The sequence below is a fragment of the Leopardus geoffroyi genome, chromosome A1, assembly GCF_018350155.1.
Source record: "Leopardus geoffroyi isolate Oge1 chromosome A1, O.geoffroyi_Oge1_pat1.0, whole genome shotgun sequence".
NCBI lineage: Eukaryota > Metazoa > Chordata > Mammalia > Carnivora > Felidae > Leopardus > Leopardus geoffroyi.
This window is the reverse complement of record NC_059326.1, coordinates 7019314-7037576: the sequence shown is the minus strand read 5'-3', so window position 1 is coordinate 7037576 and position 18263 is coordinate 7019314. Positions and strand designations below refer to the sequence as shown.

Sequence of the window (18263 nt, the reverse complement as noted above, 5' to 3'; positions counted from 1 at the left end):
TCAGCGGGCGCTCAGCCACGTGCCGAGCCACGGGCGACGAACGGCTGCGCGCGGCCGCCGCCGGACCCCGCTCCTTCCACTCCCGGAGGCTCCCACGCGCGACCCCGCCGGACTTCCGGGAGCACGACCCCGGAGGGGCGGGACTGGAGCGCCGGCGCGCGCGCGCACAACAGGCCCCGCCCCGCGCCGGCGCCGCACTTGCGCATGCTCCAGGGAGCCGCTCGCCGGCCGCGCCCACCCACTTTGGGTGGAGCTTGCTCGCGGTGCCTGCGGCCGCGGCTTCCTCTTCCCCAGCGAGAGGTGCTTTTCCCTGATGGGCTCTAAGGAGCCCGCTTCCCCAGCGCAGCTGATTTGTGACCTGTTTTCCGCCCGCCACCACTCTCTATAAAGCATAACTTAAATTACATTATTAGTTTGTCTTTTTTTATGGATAGATTTCCTTGCATGCTTTCTACTTGGTTCCAAAAGTTGTCGGCACGTTTAGAATCTCTTACAAATTGTGAGCCCAGAACATACCCCGGACCAACTAAGCCACAATTTTTGGAAACTCCCTAGGGATTCCGGTGTGCAGGAAATTTGGGGAACCAGTGCCCTGAGACCTTGCTGCTCCGAGTGTGGTTTGCGGACGGGCAGCATCATGAGAAATCAGAACCACAGACCTACTTGAATCAGCGCAATCTCCAGGGGGTGTGGTGCACATTCAAATTTGAGAAGCGCTGTTTCAGAGGCTTGAGAGAATGGAGGTGTCTTGGTTTTACCAGGATCACTTGTTTAAGAATGTCCTTGGATGAGGGTAACAATGACAGGATGGATCGTCTGATGATCCACCGGGTGTGGCTTGTTCACATCTTGCGTCATTCCAAATCGTTAAGCGGGTCCTTATCAGAAGGTGATGCACAGACCTCTGCAGAGAAGCGCAGTTTTGAAAACAAGCCCGGGACTTGCCGCCCAGCCCTGATCTGGGATCCTCACATCGTACTCGCTCCTGAGCTCAGTCGCGTCATCTGTACCGTGAAGATGCTGATCATAACGCCTGTCTCAGAATGTCATTGAGGACTGTAGCAGGGCGTCCGGGAAGTGGGTGCACCTGTTGCTTTTCTTGATTGCCGCTCTAGCCCCGCTCCATGGGACAAGGTCACACACATTCCTCGGTCTGACAACTCCCAGAGTCTCAAATGGTTTCCTTTGTGTTGGATCTGGCTTTCTGCTCCTACTGTGCATGGGCGTGGCAGGGTACCTCCCTGAGCTCTTTGAATCTTTCTCGCCTTTCAAGTGGACTGTTAATTACCGCCTTTTTGGGAATGAATGACATTATATGAACCAACAGTTGCATTTGTTACACGCCCCTGTGCTAGCCCCGTTTACCACCAACTTTCAGTTCTCCCAACAGCACTGCATGTTAAGCAGCTACCAGGATCCAGGCCATGCCTTTGTTTCTTCTGTCTCTTTCTTTCCTGTGAACAGATCCTTTGCTCTACCTCCTGCTCTCTGCAGTTTGCTCCCCAATGCGTTTTTTCCAACATCCCACATTTCTAAGTGACAAATGCACTTTTTTTTTTTTATTTTAACACCAAGCAAACAATCTTACCATCTCCTTCTGTTTACACCTCCTTCCCTCTCTCTCTCCCAGGCAACAGTAGTAGAATTCTGTCTCCCACTCATGAAATCTTAGAACAGTGGTTCTCGGGGTGCCTGAGTGGCTTAGTCAGTTAAGTGTCTGACTTCGGCTCCAGTCATGATCTCACGGTTCATGCGTTCGAGCCCCGTGTCGGGCTCTGTGCTGACAGCTCAGAGCCTGGAGCTGCTTCGGGTTCTGTCTCTTCCTCTCTCTCTCTCTGCCCCCCCCCCCACTTCTCTCTCTCTCTTTCAAAAATAAATAAACATAAAAAAAATATTTTTTTTAGAACAGTGGTTCTCAACCCTGGCTGCACGTTAGAGTCACCCAGGAGCTTTTGGAAATGATGACAGCTGGGGTCTCCACCCACGCTTGTGAAATCAGAGTCCCAGGTCATCCTCCTTTCTCCGCCTGTCACTGGCCTGGCTGACTTATACACCTGTCCTGTCCATTCCCCTTCTCATGCTCTGTCTAGCTTTTCTGTGCTCTGGACCTAGGCACCTTAAACCCCTTCTCATGAGGCTGCCAGCATCACCTCCCTAAAACATCTAAGATTTTATGGGTTTCAGTGTGCAAGACTGGTAATTGCAAAGCATTTTGAGTCCTCTTAGCTATTATGCCTGTAGTTCAAGTAACAGCACTCAGGTGGGAAATGGGGGCCCTGAGCTCAGCCCCCACCCCCCCTCCCCCCGGCAGGCTCCTTCCTCCCTTGGACACAATTTTCAGCCCAGATAAGATCCTACTTCCTCTAGATAAGCCTTATTTAATAACTCAAGCCCCCACCCATATTTTCTGCCTTTGAACTTCTACAACCCTTTCCTTCTGTAGCACTGAGTAGACAGTTCTCGACTGTGCTGGGTTATCTTTAACTATTCAGGCATATAATTTCCTGCTACCCCATCTTGATTTAATCTCCATAAGGGCAGAGTCCGAATCATATTTTGAATATCCAGTGGCAAGGTGACTTGTGTGCCCTGGGTGCTAACATTATTTGTTAGTTAAATGGGCACAGCCATGAACCATTGTATGAAATCATTTTTTTTTTAAATTTTTTTAATGCTTATTTATTTTTGAAATAGACAGAGCATGGGTAGGGGAGAGGCAGAGAGAGAAGGAGGCACAGAATCCGAAGCAGGCTCCAGGCTCCGAGCCGTCAGCCCAGAGCCCGACGCGGGGCTCGAACCCACGAACCGCAAGATCATGACCTGAGCTGAAGCCGGACGCTCAACCGACAGAGCCACTCAGGCGCCCTAAAGTGAAATCTTAAAGGTTCGGCATGAACGTCTTCACCAAGGAATCTTTCTGCACAAGGAACATAATCCCACTCAAACTAATCTATGTGAAAAGAGATTTAGGGAAAGCGTTCACGGGAATCTCTCCGCACTGGCTGCAGAAAAAGGCCCAAGAGGGGCGCCTGGGTGGCGCAGTCGGTTGAGCGTCCGACTTCAGCCAGGTCACGATCTCGCGGTCCGTGAGTTCGAGCCCCGCGTCGGGCTCTGGGCTGATGGCTCGGAGCCTGGAGCCTGTTTCCGATTCTGTGTCTTCCTCTCTCTCTCTGCCCCTCCCCCGTTCATGCTCTGTCTCTCTCTGTCCCAAAAATAAATAAACGTTGAAAAAAAAGGAAAATTAAAAAAAAAAAAAATTAAAAAAAAAAAAAAAAAAAAAAAGAAAAAGGCCCAAGAATCGCAGTCATCTGCAGTCTGTTTCTCAGTCTGTCGCTCCCTGGGTCTGCTGTCCTCCTTAGCCTCTCTCCGGGCATCTGTTAGACTAGTCCGGGAGACTACTGGTTTCCCGTGGATGTGGGTGCCTGCGTGTGCACCTATGTATAAGCGTGCCCGTGTGTGCATGTTTTTTCCTGCCCCCTGTCTCTCCGAGGCTTCATGCCCTCACAGCCCCATGTCTCTGGGCTGCATGCCTCTTCACTCTTCTCTGCAGATCAGCTCTTCGATGAGACTCTGAGTTTCTGCCCCCGTGACTGGGGTTTTCCAAAGGCTTTGGCACAACCCAAGCAGCCCCGACCTTACGTGGTCTGGCCCCTTCTCTCCCCACGGCTACTCATTCCCGAAAGAGAAGCTCAGGCCCACCTGACGTTCAGGCTCTCTTCCCCAAGCCCAAACGGCGTCAGCCTGGAAGGGATAAGACTATGCCTCTTGTAGGTCAAGCCAAAAGGGTAACAGAGACAGAATTCTGATATACCTGTTTTAGCTAAATGATTGCATTCACTGGCCCCAGCTTTTTCGCCACTCTTTGCCACGTGGCTTTGCTCCTCCCATGAAGGGGGCTGGAGACATTTTCTCTCTCCTCGACCTAAGCTCAGCTGGGAGACTTGCTTTGGCCTTCTGAGTTGAGAGTGACAGCGTGCGGGTTCCAAGCTTGGGCCACAAGAGAACTTGTGTGTGGCCGTCTCAGGCTTCTGCCATTGCCACAAAGGACGTTTCTGCTTGAGCCTGGCAAGGGAGAAGGGAGACGTGAGGAACAAAGCTGAGTCATCCCAGCTGAACCCAGCGTGGGTCAGCCTACCATCAGCTGACCCTCCGCCGGTCTACGCATCTTGGCCGTAAATGATTGCGAGCCATTGGGTCGTGGGATGAGTTATTAGGTAGCAATTTTGCGGCAATGGCTGAGTTGTACATTCTCTTCACGAGCCCTTTCCCTCCGCCAATCAACATGCTCCAGTATCTCATCTTTGAAACCAAAACCAGGGCTCCTGGGTGGCTCAGTCGGTTAGGTGTCCGACTTCGGCTCAGGTCATGATCTTGCGGTTTGGGGGTTCGAGCCCCGTGTCGGGCTCTGGGCTGACAGCTCAGAGCCTGGAGCCTGCGTCCAATTCTGTGTCTCTGGCTCTCTCTGCCCCTCCCCTGCTCACACTCTGTCTCTCTCTCTCTCCCTTAAAATTAAATAAGACACTAAAAAAAATTTTTTTTAAAAAAAACAACAAAACCAACCAACCGAACAAAATTCCTTTGTGCCCTTATGCCTCTCCTGACCATTGCATGATTTCACTTCTTCCCTTCACAGCCAAGTTAAAGGAAGAGTCTGTGCGTTTCCTCCTCTTTCCCTGACCATCACCACCATCATCATTTTCTTCATCATCATCAAAATTACAAGCCTACATTAAAATAGAGTGAAGAGTACAGAGAACCCCAATGGACCCATCACCCAGCTGTGACAGCCATCATTTGTTGCCATGCTAACTGCCCCCATCCCCAACCTCCCCCCTGCTTTTTTTTTTTTTTTTTTTTTTGGCTAGAGTATTTTTTTGACCTTCTCTTTATTTTTTTATTTTTATGTGTGTGTTTATTTTTTAAGTTACATCCAAGTTAGTTAGTATATAGTGCTATAATGATCTCAGGAGTAGATTCCAGTGATTTGGGCCCTATGTATAACACCCAGTGCCCATCCCAAAAAGCGTCCTCCGTAATGCCCCTTACCCATTTAGCCCATCCCCCACCCCACCCACAACCCCTCCAGCAACCCTCAGTTTGTTCTCTGTATTTCAGAGTCTGCTGGAGTATTTTTTTAAGTGTATTCATTTATTTTGAGAGAGAGAGAGAGAGAGAGCAGGGGAGGGGCAGAGAGAGAGGGTAAGAGAGAGAATCCCAAGCAGGCTCCACAGGGTTAGCACAGATCCCCACGTGGGGCTCAGTCTCACAACCGTGAGATCACGACCTGAGCCGAAATCAGGAGTCAGTCACTTAACCGACTGAGCCACCCAGGCACCCTGCTTATTATAATTTTGTAATTATATCTTCATTCTATTATCATACCCAGCAAAGTGAACAGTAGACCCTTAAAATTGTCTAACACCCACAGACCCTCAAACTCAGCATATTCAAAACTTCTCTCCTCTTCCCCTGCCCCTCCTCCAGGGTCTTCTGGTCCCAATGAATGGGACCGCCATCCCCCCAGCTGGCTGAACCCATGGCTTCTTCCCTTCTCTCACCCCCTGCACTTATTAAATGGCCCATCAACGTTGATTTTACCTTCCCATCTTCAGTTACGGCCAAGGAAGGCCCTGATCCTTCTAGTTGCCGTGGTCAGCTACGATCCCGTCAGAAGAAGAGTATTTGGGGATCAAATTGGGCCACGCCCCAACCACGGGGAGAGAATTCTGCTCAGAGCTTTCTTCCCCCAAACTCCTCCAGATCTCCCCAGTTCTCCTTCAGTTACTGCAGCGATACTCAGACCTTCTACCACTAACAAATATGGTACTAAAGCAAAAGAGAGTAGGATTAGAAGGGAGAGTCCTGGAGTCAGAAAGGCGCACCCTATGGTGTATTATTGTCAACAGAGCGGGAGGTCCGGGCTCAAGGGGGTGGCCATGAGACCAGAGACAAGGAGACAAGTAGGAGACATCTGAATGCACAGGTAAAAAGGAAACTCCGTGATGGATGGGCTTTGTAGTTTGGCAGATCCAACTTTGAATCCTGGCTCTACCATTTCCTCTTTGACCTTAAGATAGTTGTTGAATCCCTCTGAACTTTGTGTGATCTGTACAATGGGAATAATAATATATACGCCACAGGGTTGTTGTGAGAATTATATGAGGCAGTTAATTCTTGTGTGGTGCTCAGCACAGGGCTCAGCACATAATAGGTCATCCAAAAATAGCAGTCTTTAATTTTTTCCCCCATTTGCTGCTGACTTCTGCCTTTCACCCTCAAGATACACCTGTGGTTGGCAGGCCTCTGTGATAGCCCCCAATAATCACTGCTTCCTGGTATTCATGTCCTTGGGTAATTACCCCTCTCCTCGAGTGCGGACTGGACCTTGTGGGTTGCTTCTAACTCAAAGAATAAAACAAAGGTGATGGGATAGGTTGAGGTTACAAAATATTGGGACTCCCGTCTTCCCAGCAGGCTCTCCTCCTTTTCTTGGCCTGTACACTTCGATGAAACACACTGCCATGTTGGAGAAGCCTACGGCAAACAGTTGAGGGTGACCTCTGGCCAACAGCTGAGTAGGAGCTGAAGCCTTCAGTCCAACAGGACTGAAGAGGAACTGAATCTTGGCAACAACGATACGGGCATAGAAGCAGATCCTGCTCTGGTCAAACCTTCAGATGAGACCCTAACCCTGGCTGACTCCTTCACTGCAGCCTGGGAGAGGCCCCCGCAGCAGGCAACCTAGTAAAGCTATGCCTAGATTCCCGACCCACAGAAATTGTAAGATAATCAATAGGTGTTGGTTTAATCCATTGAGTCTGGGGGTAATTTGTTATGCAGTATAACCAACACATAGAGTCGGAATCTTGCACCGCACAAGATTACTCTAGGCTTGGTGGTCCCGAACTGACACAAGGAGAGAGCATCTGAACAAAGAGGGTCCTGACCGGAGAGGGGGCCTCGACACGGCATCCAGCCATCGTACAATCTCTTCCTAACCAAGCCAGATGCACGGTGTGACAAGAATCGATGTAGTTGTGGTGATAGCTGGACAAAATAGCCCAAATGTGTCCCGCTCTGGAAGACCTTCAATGCATGGTTCTTTTTATCCCAGTTTTACCCTTATCTTCAGGGTTGAGTTCTCTTGGACCGGTCCAGCACGGCCAAGGTGGTTAGCTAGAGCCATTGCCCTTTGGCTCAGGCAAGGAACCAGAACATCCTGCCTGAAACATACCTTCAACTTAAAGAAGTAGAACCACATTCTCTTTCTTCTTTTTCTAGGCTTGTGGTGAGAAAGACCTTTGGGTTGGGCCCCAATCACCACTAACCACTCAAGTCTGACTTTGGAAAACTCTTCCCAAAGAAGAGTTTGCCTCATCTATAACATAGAGGAGACCCTGCCCTACCTCCCTCACGGGGCCGTTGTAAGGAGAACTCGGCAGGTTAATTAACCTCTCCGTACCTCAGTTTCTTCACCAGTCAATTAAGGACCACAGTACCTACCTCACAGGTTGTGAGGATTAAACAAGAAAACGCATATAAAGCACGTGGCCAAACGCCTGGCTCGGAGCGAATGTTAGCTCTTGTCGCCATCATTCCTGCGATCCGTGTGAACACCACGAAGCGCTACACATCCGTAACCTGACACTGGGTTCTCAAATATCGGCTCCAACAAAAAATGAATGGATGGCTGACCACCATTCCTTTGGCCAAGGTCAACCCAAAGCGAGCTGGAAGTCAATGGTTAGGCAAAGGTCCCTCCGCTTTGCCTTCGGATTGAGCAAGAGAGATTCCACCCCTCGGCCACATTCTCGCCCTACTGGCCGTCTCCCAAGGAGCCTTGAGGAGTCACTGATTGTCTAAGTGGCCAGTTCAAAGAGGTCCCCCCGGGCTGTCACCTGTAGCTTCGTCCTTGCTCCCAGCTGTGCTGTGCCAACAGATTCCTTGCCCTCTCTCGGCACCCGTTCTTTGCATGTCCCCCTGGAGCGATCCAGTGTTCAGGGCTTAAACCCAGTACCTTCTCCTCCCTGGTTGTGGGCACACCATGCCGTTCCAAGCTGGCTTCTCTAATTCGCCCTCCTCCAGCTTCCGTCTGACCATCAGTGTTCCCGCAGCTGTGACTGGCCCACCGGGGTACCGCCACAGGCCAGGCTTAATCACCGCCTCTCACTTCAAATCCTTTCTAGTCTGGAGTGGCCAGATTCCATCTGACAAGCGACGCCTAATTGCCCTCTGATTACCCACAGGGACAGGTGCTTGAGCACTGCGGTTTCCACCCACAGCCCAATGCAAGGTTTTTGTGTTTGATAAATCCTTCCACCAGCTCTGTTCACTGCCCCACCAGACACACCTGTGGCAGAGGTGAGGCGGCACACATTCGGGGGTTTGGGGTTTACATTAGGGGCAGAATTCCTTACGCTCTCTTCACCACCGCTGCCAGCCTCGCGGTCCAGCCCACCATCGTCTCACCTGATCTCCAGGTGCGCCCTGCACCCAGGCTCACTCTTCCCAATCCTTCCTCCGCGTGACTGCCAACGGGTCCTTCCCGCGTGCCAGGGATCGCCGCGGTGTCCCTTAGCTTCGGGACAGAGTCCCAACGCCTCAAGCCTTGCAAGAGAAGCCTCCCAGCCTTATTTCTTGCCATCGGGCACGTCGTAGATGCCAACGGGGGCTTCCGAGCTAACTCAGTGTGTTTCCCACTAATGCCAAGAAGCAGCAGAAACAACAGCGGGACGTGTTGTGACATTTCGCTCAGTGGAACGTCTCTTGGTCCCGAAAGCAGTTCATAGGAAACGTTAATTTTTGCCTTGAACTTTTAAAAGACGAAACTATCGCTTTTCTAGCATGCCGGCGACGTTTTCATCTTCTACCTTTCCCTCACGTGCTTCGTGGGCTCCCTGTGTCCTGTACGTTGACTTTGAAATACCATTCCCGCCTCTTCTTCTCAATCACTGGGGTCAATTTTTGGCCCATTTCTATAGCACTCTACGTGCACGATCTCACTTACCTGTCCCCTGCGTTCGGGAGGCATAGGGATTTGAGCACAGGTAGGGACAGCTGTCGCCTCTCCTGCCTAGGTCCCTGCTCCTATATAAAGAGAAATGCCTTCATCCGTTTGCAGCTAGAATGGATGAAATGATGGTTCTGCTTGGCTTTTCCAGCCTTTTGTCATTCTTTCCCCCCACTGGAGATGAGGTTAAGGGAGCTGATTTATACGGGTATTTCCTCCACCAAATGTACAAAAAACATATTCCACTGCTCACCAAAAACTCTCCCTTTGTCGCCTTCCTGCCCACCACCACCACCGGGAGGTCGTCCCCCGGGTCCTCTCCCAAGTAAATACACATCTGAGCAGAAAACAATTGTCCAACAATCTCATGGAGTCATGGAGTTGGAGCCCACGTTAAGAATTCCTGTTCTGGGGGGCGCCTGGGTGGCTCAGACGCTTAAGCGTCCAACGCTTGGTTTCGGCTCGGGTCATGAACTCACGGTTCGTGAGTTTGAGCCCCACATCGGGCTCTTGGCTGACAGCACGGAGACTGCTTGAGATTCTCTCTCTCTCTGCTCCCACGCCCCCCCCACCCCCGCCGCTTCATGCTCTCTCTTTCTCTCTCTGTCTCAAAATAACTAAATAAACTTAAAAAAAAAAAAAAAAAAGAATTTCTTGCTCCAGAGGGTGAATAGAAAAAGATTTTTCACAAGTGATGTTTAGGGCAGCTGACACTTGGTTTAGAATTTTCGATCTTTCCCTTGTTTTTTTTTTTTTTTTTTTTTTTTTTTAATTTTTTTTTTTTTTTCAACATTTATTTATTTTTGGGACAGAGAGAGACAGAGCATGAACGGGGGAGGGGCAGAGAGAGAGGGAGACACAGAATCGGAAACAGGCTCCAGGCTCTGAGCCATCAGCCCAGAGCCCAACGCGGGGCTCGAACTCACGGACCGCGAGATCGTGACCTGGCTGAAGTCGGCCGCTTAACCGACTGCGCCACCCAGACGCCCCTTCCCTTGTTTTTTTGTTGTTGTCGTCGCCATCGTCTTAAGTCCTGGAGTCAGTGACTATTTCGAATGGCTGGCCTCCAGCTCAGTGGCGTCCTCCAACATCCCAAAGGGCGGGCAGCCCAGGAGAGGAAGCACCGTCATCTCAGAAGGGAGCACGTTCTCCTGTGCGATCACGTGTGACAATAAATCTTGACCATAGACGCGTGGCTTGCTTACTCCCCCCCTGCCGAGATTTACCATCTGGCACCGCATAATCACCACAGAGCCACACGTGTTTATAGTATCTGTGATCATGGGAGTGAGCCTGCTCGTAATGGCTTCAGGTTGTTTTTTTCAGATATTTATTGGGGATCTCTGTGTGAGATGCCGTGGCAGCCACAGTCGGGCCACCTGGGCCAGTGCCATTTTAGTGGTAAAAGGCACAAAAACATCGGCGTGAGATTTCCCCTTGCTTACAGCCGGGTTGCGGAAAAAAGGCTCTCCGTGAGTTTCAATCCCATCATCATCACACACACACTTTTTATTAAGCTTCTATTTAGCAAGCAACGAAAGTATGTAAATCCGGAAGAAAGGGCCTCAGTGTCCTCTGGAGAAAGTGGAAGGACTTTTTTTTTTTTTCTTTCAAATCACCTTGAGCCATTAAGAACCTTTGGTGGCTGGTTGTCTTTGCCAAAAAGTGCTGTTTGAATATTATAACGACGAAGAGTTACGTAAGCACTGTTGTTTCTATTTAAACTGCTTCAGGGAGATGACAATAAATAGTAAGGATAGGGGCGCCTGGGTGGCGCAGTCGGTTAAGCGTCCGACTTCAGCCAGGTCACGATCTCGCGGTCCGTGAGTTCGAGCCCCGCGTCGGGCTCTGGGCTGATGGCTCAGAGCCTGGAGCCTGTTTCCGATTCTGTGTCTCCCTCTCTCTCTGCCCCTCCCCCGTTCATGCTCTGTCTCTCTCTGTCCCAAAAATAAATAAACGTTGAAAAAAAAAATTAAAATAAATAGTAAGGATAAACTGGGGCGCCTGGGTGGCTCAGGCGGTTGCCCGTCCCGCTGCACCTCAGGTCATGATCTCGCGGTTCGCGAGTTCGAGCCCTGCTGCTGTTAGCCTGTCAGTGGAGAGCCGACTTCGGATCCTCTGTCCCCCTCTCTCCACCCCTCCCCCACCTGTGCTGTCCCCCAAATAAATACATCTTTTAAAAATAAAGAAAAGAAAGAATAAAAATAAAAATAATAAGGATAAATTTCTTGAGCGGCGGCCCACTCACGGCGCTGAGACCAGCGGGGAAGGCATAGCCGTCTCCGTGGAGTGATTTCAGGGGTTCGAGGAAGAACCCGACCCCGTGCTTAAAAGTACACACTGAGGTATCGGGGTACCCGAAAAAACAACAACGGCAAATATTCCCTGGAAGGCTGTCTCAGCACCCTCCAGAGCCCCTGTAATTGAACAGGTGGGTTTATTGCCCATCCCAGCGAAGTCTGGAAAAGTCTGGCTGGAGATACAACTTGGAGAGTTTTGAACTCTATTTTTAGGACCTCTAGCTATCTAAAGGCCACCACCCAGGTCCTTTCACATTTCTGAGGCCTGACACCATCCTTCTGGGTGCTGGCAGCCAGGACTCCCCAGAGGCGCACCCTGGGGCATCGGGAGCCTCCCCCACCGTGGGCCCGTGGGAGACCCTGGCCCCCAGCCAGCGGTTCGGGACAGACCAGCCCAGGGATCTTGCCTGCCGCAGGGTCAGGCTGAGTCTGGCCCTGACTTCCCCCTGCCCTGCTGGTTCCCCTGGGAGTGTCTCCTTGTTAAATCCGGCCCACAAGTCCGAGTCTCAGGGTCTGTTTCTGGGGAACCGAGAGCTAATCGTTTAACAAGGCTTCTTGCATTTAACAAAGCAACATGCCTCTGAATGGCATGGAGAACCCTACCCCACCCCCAGGCTCCCTTCAATTTCTGGTATTCCAGAAGCAACTATTTTACACTCATCTTAGCTTTTTTTTTTTTTTTTGGTGTGTTCATTTACATGACATCTCTAAATCATGGTCTTACAGAGCTGTTTCCTTTTCTCTTGATTTTCCCAAACCGAATATGAAGATTAACACCTACACGCACACGTGCACACACACTTCTCCTTCTGTTCTCCTAAACGGTTATAAACTAACAATACTAGGTTACTCTTCTATAGAACTTATTAATGGGTGGTTCGGTTGGTTAAGCCTCGACTCTTGCTTTCGGCTCAGGTCGTGATCTCACGGTTCATGAGTTCAAATCCCGCATCAGGCAATAAACATATACATATATATATATATATATCCTTTAGGCATGGATTTTGTAATCCCCAAGGGCTCCAAAACTTTTAGGATCTTCTTCTTCCCCCTAGTGTTCTGGAATTTTCTGGGGATATGTAGCGCTGTGTCTTGCTGTGGCCTGTTTTACCACTGGACCAGGCGGAGTGGGCTCACGTATTCTGGAAACCCATGATCTGCAGTCAGAAGTCTTCGTCTCTAATTGTTTCTTAAATGATGCCCTTGAGTGCCTTCGTGTTCTCACCTTTTCTTTCCTATTTTTCATTTCTTTTTCTTTTTGCTCTCTTTTCCGGAAGATTTCCCCACCTCTATCTTCTAAACCATCTACCGGGTTTTTAAATTTTTCTACACTATTTTTATGTGTTTATACTTTCTGCTACTATGTTTTTTAATTTTTCATAATGTTTATTTATTTTTGAGAGTGGGGGAGGGGAAGAGAGGGGGAGACACAGAATCGGAAGCAGGCTCCAGGCTCCGAGCTGTCGGCACAGAGCCCCACGCGGGGCTTGAACTCACGAGCTGTGAGATCATGACCTGAGCCGGAGTCGAACGCCCAACCGACCGAGCCACCCAGGCGCCCTTAAGATTTTTTTTAATGTGTCCTCTGGGTTTATTAAAAAATAGCATCCTGTTCTTATTTCAGGCATAAGGTATCTTGTCTTACCTGTTTGAGGATATTCATCTCCCTATCTAGAGCCTGTCTTCTCCACTCTACTTTTTTCTGCTTGTGTCGGTCTTTGTCTTACATTACAGAGTTTCTTCAGCTGCCTGGCGATCCTCGGCTGCCCTCTCTGATTCAGCTCAAAGCCAGTTGAATCCCTGTGTGCCTGGATGATGATGGAGAACTGGGGAAGCCCGGTGTTTGGAAGGCTCTGCGCTCAGGCTGGTCACGTGCCCCAGATGCCTGCAGACGGGGTGCTTCCGGCTGCTAGAATCCCAGAAGCTTTGTGGAGGACAAGACTGGGAATCTCCCTGTTCACTAGACAGATTTTCTCTCAGTCTCCCTTGCCCTCCACTGTGCTAGATCCCCATTAATCCAGAGACCTTATGTTTCCTCCTTCATTGGGTGTAACTCCACACTTCTGATGGAGCAGGGGGCAAGGGGAGATTGCCTAAAGCGACGACTCTGTGTGTGTGTGTGTGTGTGCACGTGTGTGTTGTAAGACCTAAAATTTCATACGCTGCCTTGACATCTTAGAGCCTCATGGGGCCCCAAAGCTCTAACCGCAAGTTTCCCTACTCTGACCAGGCATGTTCCCCCCACCAACCAAGAAGGGCACCCCCCCCACCTCGACGAGATCCCCTGCCAGCCAGACCAGACACATTCTACCCATTTCTCAACCTGACTTCACCTCCTTGCCAGCCCGTGACTTAAACAAACCAATCATACCCTCCCGTGGGAAGCGGGGGGCACCCCGCCCCTTGTTACCGCACAGGCTGTCTCTACTGGTTCACTCTGCCCCTGATGCAAGCTTTGTATGGCCCTGCATGGCAGGCTGTGTCCGCCTCTCCCGAGCAGTGAGCGTATGTGACTAACGGACTACTGTCACCCCCCCCTGTCAGGGGGTCAAGTGTCACGTGCTCAGCCATCACATGCTGTTCGGATCCCTCCCTCACCAATGGGGTGCAGAATCTGAAACAGGCTCCAGGCTCTGAGCTGTCAGCCCAGAGCCCGACGCGGGGCTCGAACTCATGGACTGCGAGATCATGACCGTAGCCGAAGTTCGACGCTCAACCGACTGAGCCACCCAGGCGCCCCCTGACTGCTTCTTAAACAGACCGTCAGTCAGTTCTTCCGTTTCTTCCAGAGGTAGACAGAAATGCTGTAAAGTCAGCCTGCAATTGATTCAAGCTCCATTTCCACTTCTAGCTGTGTGGCCTTGAGCAAGTTATTCAACTTTTCTGTGCCTCAGTTTCCTCATCTGAGAAGCGGGAGCATTAACAGTACAGGGTTATGGTGACGAGTACATAAGTACATGAGTCCCTACATGCAGAGAGGGCTCACTTTGGGCTTCTTAAGGAAGAGGGTAGACGAAGTGTGAGCATTTCCCGCTCGCTTCTGAAACCCTAATAAACAGACTGAACGGGCATCTTCCCCAAAAGCACATTACCCCAGAAGGACAACAGAACAAGAGACAAGATTGCGGCCACAAAATTTGGGATGCTGCGAGGCAAGAAATTTGGCTGGTGACTGATTCGGCAGTCAAGAAGCCAAAGGGAAAATTAGGTGGGTTAATGCAGGGTAAGTCCTCAGAACGGTCACATGCAGTGAAACCATTTTGGAGGCTCTTAGGCTGAGAGAGAAAGATCATGAGATAAATCCAGACCTCCTTAAAAAAAGGGCGGGTACCAGTGGGCACCGTCTAGGAACCGGGCGGGGGGGAGGCGGAGGAGTGAGGGGGTAGGCTAACATTCCTAATGGAAAGCACGTTGTGAATCACGTTAAGTTGGGGGGGGGGGGTTGGGGAAAGGACCATCTTCATACAAACAGCCAAGGGGAGTAAGTTGTATATTCAAAATTATATATAAAGTTTCACCACCGTTGTACATGGGGGGAGGATTTCAGGCAGTGCACCCCCCGTCTGGGGGCTGATGCCACATGGATGGAATCAACACGGATCCAGCACGTGGAGGGAAGCCCAGGGCATCGGGGACTGGAGTGAGGGATTTCTGATGGGGCTTCACTCGCCCAGGAAGGGGGCTGAGGTCACTCACTGGCTCGAGTTGCCTGTCCAGCTTTGATAATGGTACCCACCGCCCAGGGCTCGCCCTCTTTGCCCCCCTGACTTTGCCCTGGAGCTCGTGTTGCTCCTAAGGAGAAACGGTACAGAGCCATCTGGTGGTGGAGAAAAGACACACAGGCTCCGGGTGAAAAACCACCGGATTTTATGACATCAGCTGGTGGGAATACACCTGCATAGTCCTGTACCCTTGATCGCTCCCAGGCGGGCAGGCAGCGTTTTAACGCGGTCAGCAGACGTTTACAGCAATCTGTACTTGTCCCGCTAGCACAGTGACCACAGGTAATTATCTTAACTACCTGATAAAAACGTAATTGGCATGTTGTAATGCCAGCTATTGTCCGAAAAGCCTTTGACGGACCGTCACTTGCGACGGCTCCTCGGTTATCTTTACAGGCACATCATCGAATCCAAAGTTGATCACTAGTTTGTGCCTTGACTAGAGTCAACAGCCAAATCGCGTCATCGCGGTCCTGAAAGGTTGGCTATCAGCCTCAGCCATGCGGTTTTGATTTTGATATTGTTAGGAAATAAGAGGTTAGTCCGATTCCTGCCAAACGCCGTGCAGCCACCCCTCTGTGCCAAGGATAAGCCTAATCTGTCAGAGGCTGCACGGCACGGGTGTCCGTTTGTAGGCTGCCTGGATTCCTGTTGCCTCTTCCGGACGCCCCGGTCATCTCATGCGGGCCTTTTGTCACGTTGCGAACAGCAGCGACGCACGGCTGCCTTCTGAGAGCGCGTGGAGCGCGACATCCGGCAGCCGGGATGGGCTTTCGGAGTGTGGGCGGCCAAGCAGGTGCTTCCTGAGCCCGGCCACCCGCGGCTGCAAGTCTCACCTGCGTCTCCAGGGCTGTTGTGAACAGGCCAGGATGGCGACAAAGGGCTTCCTCGCCGGGTCATCAGCTGTGACTGCGGACGCACGTGCGCTTTTCCGCCTTCAAACCTCAGGCCCCGTGGAAGCAACCAGCCTCCTGCCCAAGCTCGGGGGGGATGCTCCCATCTTGGATGCTCAATGAGACAGAGAGAGACAGAGAGACACAGAGAGAGACTATTTTTTTATTTTTTTAATGCGATGATCGATGAGGGTCTGTCTCAACTTGCTTACGTGCTTCCGCCGATTTGGGCGATGTCTCGGCAGCCTGCCCGGCGTTGGGAAAAGGACAGCTTCTGGGCTGTGTTTAGGAAAGCCAAGACTCAGGACCACACACAGCAGCACCATAAGAGCCTCAGCATGGTGAGAGACATTTCCAGGCGCTATGGAACAGCCCCCGACCAGATGGGGGATGATCTTCTAGAAATGGCTTTGGCCGCGCTCTTGACGTCAGCGAAGACAGAATTCGGCGCGATCCTTAAAACTGGCACTTTTCCCCATGTCCTCAGGACAACCTAGGATGGATTTTCTGCTCATCTGAGCTCATCCAGCCGCCACCCCGCACCGACCTGATCTTTGCCCAGCAGACACACAGGCGCCTGCCTGACCTCAGCCCTTGGCCCTCGAGGGCCTCTGAGCCCGAGGACTTCCTGCCAAGGCGTGCCAGCCCAGCCCATGTGTTAGCTCCCGGCTCTGCTGGTCTCATCCTGCCGTCTCATTGTTTCACGAGTGCCCCGGAACACCCGTGGCTGCCTGGGAAGGGGGGGGGGGGGTGGTGAGTGCCGCAAAGACAGGGGGGCAACAAGTGTGAAACGGGTGAGAGGATTCATCTGGTCATTTGCCAAGTCCTCACCGAGCGCCCGCTCTGTGCCAGGCGCGCTCTAAGCGCTGGGATGGCCGTGATGAACAAAACAGGCCAACGTCCCGCTCTCACGGAGTTTCCGTTCCAGTGGGAAGACGACGAACCACGATGTAGAACCCGAGGCGCGGTCCAAGGACACCCGAGAGTCCAGGGGCCAGACAACGGGAACAACGCCAGAGCCTCCAAATGATGAAAGCGAGTCAGCCTTCAACCTCAGCGGGCACCACTGTGCATGATGTACACGCATCAATCAGCCCGTTGGCAGCGAGGGATGGGCTCTGGGAAGTCAGTGCCTTGCTGACGTGTTGGGTCCTCTGGTCTCAAATCATCCTACCGGAGGGATGTGATGAGAGTGGTCCTGGGCATGACAGGGCTGTTCCGGCAGCCGGATAACACCTTGCGGCGCTCACCTCGACCCAGCAGCCCAGCAGCAGGAGGAAATCAAGGTCATTTCTGCTTCAGAGTTCACATCACCCTTGGCAAATACGGTTCACTTTATAGAGCAAACAGGATCACCCAGTTAACTTACGGGGCGAAAGAGAAAGAACTTTACTCACCATTAATGTTTTACTACCTTTCTCAAAAAGTATAACCTTTAACCCCCAAATCAACCCGGGACCGAGGCTGAGGAGATCGGGCCGCTGGGTCAGTTCCGGGTGCTGTCTGTCACTGGGCCAGTGCTCCTTCCATCAGGAGAACAAATAAACAGAAAGATAAGCTCTTTAAAGAGCACCATGAATGAAGCAGACCCAGAATTTCCCAAGAGGAGATAACCGTCCTCTGGGCCCTCATCTGATAGGGGCCTGTCTGCCCAAGCGCCTGGCACGGACCCGGGCCTTTGTGGTGACCGGAGCGAGGGTCCCCTTCCGCCTGCCTGGGGAAGAGGGTGGCCTCTCGGACTTGGCCCCAGCACCAGCTGACTCTCTGATGGCCTGACGGAGTTGATGTTTCCACAGAGATCCCCACGCCCTGCCAGTAACTACCAGCAAGGATCCTAACAGAGCACGAGGACTCCAAAGTCTGAGTCGCCCTTGGTGGACAGAGCATGATCTCGGACGCCACAGGGCTCCCTAGGATGCGGGACGTCTGGGCTCACCTTGTCACGTGGCCCTTGTGCTAAGCCAGGAACTGAGGTGACCAGTCAGTTCCTTTGTCCCTTCCTTTCTCACTTGTAAATGACAGGCACTTACAGTTTGGATTTTTTTTTTTTTTTAACATTTATTCATTTTTGAGAGAGACAGAGACAGAGCATGAGCGGGAGAGGGACAGAGAGAGAGAGGGAGACACAGAATCGGAAGCAGGCTCCAGGCCCCGAGCTGTCCGCCCAGAGCGCGACGCGGGGCTCGAACTCACAGACCATGAGATCATGACCTGAGTCGAAGTCGGGTGGCTAATCGACAGAGCCACCCAGGCGCCCCAAGACACTTACGTTTTTATAGATGACTAACGCCTGATAATTTGTGATCTACGCCACGGGTCACGAGGAGCGCGCATCGTT

General features: G+C 51.5%; 1 long non-coding RNA gene across 1 annotated transcript; it reads right to left on the bottom strand.

The window, feature by feature from the left end:
- Positions 1 to 15154: 15154 nt before the first annotated feature.
- LOC123590537 lies at positions 15155 to 18057 on the bottom strand. Its single transcript, XR_006708847.1, has 2 exons — positions 17749 to 18057; positions 15155 to 17448 (listed from the first exon to the last, which is right to left on the bottom strand). It is a non-coding gene; the product is annotated as an uncharacterized LOC123590537 (long non-coding RNA).
- Between the last annotated feature and the right edge of the window lie 206 nt (positions 18058 to 18263).